This window comes from Marmota marmota, unplaced genomic scaffold (genome assembly GCF_001458135.2).
Source record: "Marmota marmota marmota unplaced genomic scaffold, marMar, whole genome shotgun sequence".
Taxonomy (NCBI): domain Eukaryota; kingdom Metazoa; phylum Chordata; class Mammalia; order Rodentia; family Sciuridae; genus Marmota; species Marmota marmota.
The window spans coordinates 1,472,448-1,477,441 of NW_025999999.1; the positions used below are offsets into that span (position 1 = coordinate 1,472,448).

Sequence of the window (4,994 nt, forward strand, 5' to 3'; positions counted from 1 at the left end):
CTCCCTCCCTCCCTCCCTCCCTCTGTCTCTTGACTCCATCCTCCCCTGACAAATCCATTTCCTCTCAGTGTTGGCCTGGTCTGGCCATAGCTGATACTGAAGCTCACTATTTATAGCATTTGAGGACAGACAGAGTGGCAGGCCTCGTTCCCATGACTCCAGGGCTCCTCAAGAATAGCTTCCTCTCTGCTGGGTCCCCACCCCCATTGAGTCCATCTTCTCTCCTATTATCTCCCAAACTCTGCCTCATTGTGCTCATCCTTGGGTAGCACCAGGATGCTGCTCAGTGGGAATAGAGCCAGAGGCCTGCTGACTGTGGCAATGCTGACCCAGGCCCATTAGGTCACATGCCAGGCTGGAAGAGGGCTGAGCCATCCTCTCCTACCTCCAGACCTAGCCACCTCGCCCCTGACTTCAACTCCCATCCAATGGCTAACCAGGGTTATTTAATCTCAGAAGGTAAGAAGAAGGGATACAAACCACAGAGATCTGAAATAGAAAAGGATAGTAAACATTATGATGGGGAAATGACAGTGAAGACATCTACCGTCCTAGCCAAACTGTGGCTCCTATTTAAGGCCTTGAAAACATGGTTTAAAAAAAAAAGATTTGTCATTTGTCAGCTGTGAGAATTTGCAAGTCATTTAGGCCACTAGGCTAGGGCTATTTCCTCCTTGTCTGTTAGTCAACAACTATTTATTGGATACTTCTCATTTGCTAAGCACTACTCTATGCATTAGAAAATCATCAGCAAAGAAAACAGACAAAAATTCCCTCCTTCATGGAGCTTACATTTTAGTGTATTAGACAAATAAATAAGCACACTTTTTTGTGTATATATGTTTACATAGGAACATAGGTATTCAGGAAGGAATGTGCATGTATATGTGTATTCCCATGCATATGATTTTCTGCCCAAAAGGCCTAGAAGAAAAGATACTCTAGAGCATCAAGTATATCCAGTGCCCAGATGTTGGTTTCTAAGTAAAAGGAAACTAGAACTCCTTAGAGAAACCCAAGCCTGCAGCAGGATAGGTACAAGGTATGCCTGGACTGGTTGGCTGTTTAAAATCAAGAAAGTGCTCCAAAAAGGTGATGAGGGGCTAGGGGTGGAGCACAATGAAAGAAAGGGAGGGAGGAAGATAAGGAAAAACAATTAGAAGCATGTTAAAGAAAACAGAAACCTGTTTAAAGAGGCTCCCACTGGCCAGTTGTGTGGTAAATTGAGCACTAAAATCATCCGGAATTATAATCCACTGGGGGAAATAAAAACAAGAATTCACAAGTCCACACAGGTATGTACATGGGTGGGTTGATGGATGAATGAGAAGAGTTCTTGCTTACAGGAGAATTCTGAATGCTCACTGATAAATGTAGGAGGAATGCAGGAGTTTCAAAAATGTTTTGCAGGCTGGGGGTGTGGCTCAGTGGTAGAGCGCTTGCCTAACACATGTGAGGCACTGCATTCGATCCTCAGCACCACGTAAAAATAAATAAATAAGATAAAGGTATTGTACTCATCTACAACTAAAAAAAAAATTAAAGTGTTTTGCAATCATCATGGTAAAGATTCATTCAGGCACGAATCATTATTGGATGCAAAATCTAGGATGAGAATATGATGAGGACAGGATACTTTTATGCTATTAAGGTATCTCTCTACAGATTGCTTACTGAGTGCAAAGAAAAAATAACAACAATTATTTCTTAGTCTGTTTGAGGTACTATAACCAAAATTCACAGACTGGCCAGCTTATAAAATAGAAACTTGTCTCTCACAGTTGATGAGGCCATGAGGTCTAAGGTCCACGTCTGGGCACTGGCAGATTCAGTGCCTAGTGAGGGCCCATTTTCATTGATGACACCTTCTTGCTGCAGCATTCCCTGGTGGAAGGGGCAAACAAGCTTCCTTGGGGCTTTTTTATAAAAGCTTTAATCCCATTGTAAGGGTGGAGCCCTTGTGATCTAATCACTTTCCAAAGCAGGTGCCCACTTCTTGGGAGTTAGGTTTCAGAATATGAATTTGGGGTAGCAAGAGGATACAAACATTCTCCTTAGCTGTTCCTGCTGCCAGAACAGGATACCTGAGAGAGGCTCATGTATGAAGAATAGAAATGTATTGCTCACAGTTCTGGAAGCTGGGAAGTTCAGGATAAGGTACCAACAGGTTGTATGTCTGTTGAGGGTTGCTCTCTGTGCCTTGTTGCTGTGCCCTCTGGAGGGAAGGAATGCCATGTCCTCACATGGCAGAAGGGCAAGAGAGCCAAACTTTGTATGATAATCCGTTGAGAAAAATAAAAACAAGATTTTTTTTTAAGAACCTTAATCCCACGAGGGAAGAGTCCTTCGTGGCCTAATCACCTCTTTTTAAAAAATATTTTTAGTTATTGATGGGCCTTTATTTATTTATATGTGATGCTGAGACTTGAACCCAGTGCCTTGCACATGCTAGGCAAGCGCTCTGCCATTGAGCCACAATCCCAGCCCGCCTAATCACCTCTTAAAGGTCTCATCTCTTAATATCATCACATTGACAATGGGATGGGATTCTGGCTGTATTTTAAAGCATTCCATGTAATGCATACATGGAAAAATCCAGCACCTTCCTAGGGGATCAAAATTAACGTTACTAGTGAGGGGCAGAAACATTGTGTGACTCAGATATGACACCTTGAGAGCGATACAACTGGTTTTTTTTTGGGGGGGGGCGGCATAAATGGGGATTGAACTCAGTGAGGATTTCCTAGGAGCTACATCCCCAGTCCTTTTTATTTTATTTTGAGACAGGGTCTCACTAAGTTGCTGAGGCTGGTCTGAAACTTGTGATCCTCCTACCTCATTCTCCCTAGTCACTGGGATGACAGGCGTGCACCACCATGACTGGTATAACTCAACAAAACATATATAACATTCCTGCCAGGAATGCGTAATTTGAATCCAGACATAAGGAAACTTCAAACAAACCCTATTAAATAAATCTAAATGGTTATAGGGAGGACCATATTCTTCAAAAACTCATTTTCATAAGACAAAGAAAAGCTTTGGAAATGTTTCCAATTAAAGAAAAGAGACAGCTAATCCACATATAATACTAATGTTAGACTCAATCTTGTATTAGAAGGGAAATGCTGTAAGGGACATTGTTGGGTCAATTGACAGAACTGATACAGAGGGTAGATGTAAGAATCATAATAAACCTTAAATTTACTGGTCAATAACTGGATTGTGGTCATGTGAGAGAATATCACTATCCTTGGGATAGTGATATTTAGGGATAAAGTATTTAGAGATAAAGGGCACAATGTATGTGACTAATTCTCAAATGATTCAGGAAAATATTATATGAGTAGAGTGTATATAAGGGTCGGGGAGGGGACAAGGAGCAAGTGAGATAAAATGTGAAGGATAAAAATGAGCACGGTGCTGCATGCCTGTAATCCCAGTAATTCAAGAGGCTGATAAAGGAGGATCATTGCTTAAGCAATTTAAACCCTGTGAATCAGGTAAAGGATACATGGGTATTCCTTATTCCATATTTCTTCTAGCAAATGTTCGGTAATCTTGAATTTATTTCCAAGTAAAATATATTTTTTAAAAAATATGGTATCCTAGTGCTATGGTTTTTGGAGAAAAATAAAGCAGAGTTTCAAATGTCAATCATAAAAGTGGCCAGGGAAGCTTTCCCCAGGAGAATGAGTTAAGATCTGAGCAAGGTGCACGAGTGATCTATGAACCCATCTGGGCTTTGGGATTCCAGGCAGGGAAACAGCAAGTTCAGAGATGGACACCAGCTCGGCATGGTCACTGGCAAGGAGACCAGGGGAGCCTCAGTGAGTGGGCTGGAGCTGGGTGAGTGAGGGGAAGAGTAAAAGAAGATGAAGTTGGAGAAGTAACAGGAGCCTGACTGGGCAGCACATGGTGGGGGCATTTGAGAACTAGGAGAAGGAGGGAAGGCCAGGAGGGCCTTGTGCAGACGATTAACACCATGTGATGTATGTCTCCTCTGTGGAAAACAGATGGGAGAAGAAGCAAGTGGCAGAAGCAGGGAAGCAGGGAGCAGGCTGCGAAACAATCCAGGTGAGGGATGATCACTAGCTGGGACCCAGGGTGGGGGCAGAGGAGTCTGAGCAGGGCTTGGATTCTGGCTGTATTTTAAAGCATTTGCTAATGGCTAGGAGGAGGGGCACAGGAAGGGTGTTGAGATGACTTGGATTTGGGGGCCTGAACAGCAGTTACAAGGCAAAATTGCCTTTAACTGAACAGAGGGAGGCTGTAGAAGAAAATGATCCTGATAATGATATGTTGGGGAGTTTAGTTTTAGAGATATGTAGGTTTCAGGCACCCATTAGCTATTTCAGTGGAGATGGGGAACAGACAGAGACAGGGGCCAGAGACCCAGGCAAGACAGAGCATCCAGGGAGATTTAAAGACACCAGAGTGGATAAGGGAACCAGGAAGTGGCTCGAGTAGGGTCCAAAGATCGAACCTGGCAAATGAGGAATGACAAAGGAGACTGAGAGGTGGGATTAGAACCAAGAGAGGGTGGCATCCAAGAAGATGTCTCAAGAGTGAAGGGGTCGTAGGGTGTGTTGAGGCTCCTCAAAGTCCAGGCAGTCAATAATGGGATTTAATGCCACAAAGGTCATGGCGGGTCCTGAAGAGAATCCTGATTGGAGTGGGATCAAGAGAAAACAGGAGTGGAGGAGGAGCAGGCAGCCAGGGGACGGGAGCTCTCCTAGGAGTTCTGCAGCGACCAAGGTCAGTGAGTCAGTAGCTGGAGGAGAAGCAGGACCCAAAGAGGTTTATCTTTAACTTAAGAGGGGAGCCAGGCCATCTCGGCAGGGTCATGGCAAGGTGGCTGTAATTGTGCGGGAGTCTGTCATTGTTTCCAGATAAGCGGGTACTATTGTTACTCCTCTCTCTGGCCTGACCCTGCTCTGGGCTGACCCTTTCATGGCCCCTGGATTAAAGCTTAACTTCCCATCTATCACGTG

At 44.0% G+C, this 4,994-nt stretch overlaps 1 protein-coding gene across 1 annotated transcript in view; it reads right to left on the reverse strand.

The window, feature by feature from the left end:
* The window catches only part of Pdlim1 (PDZ and LIM domain 1), a 56,845-nt gene extending 52,210 nt beyond the window's left edge, over window positions 1–4,635 (reverse strand). Inside the window, exon 1 of the mRNA XM_048807049.1 lies at window positions 4,592–4,635. The gene's annotated coding sequence lies outside the window, so the exon portion shown is untranslated. The remainder of the gene's footprint in view (window positions 1–4,591) is intronic.
* Window positions 4,636–4,994: the final 359 nt, after the last annotated feature.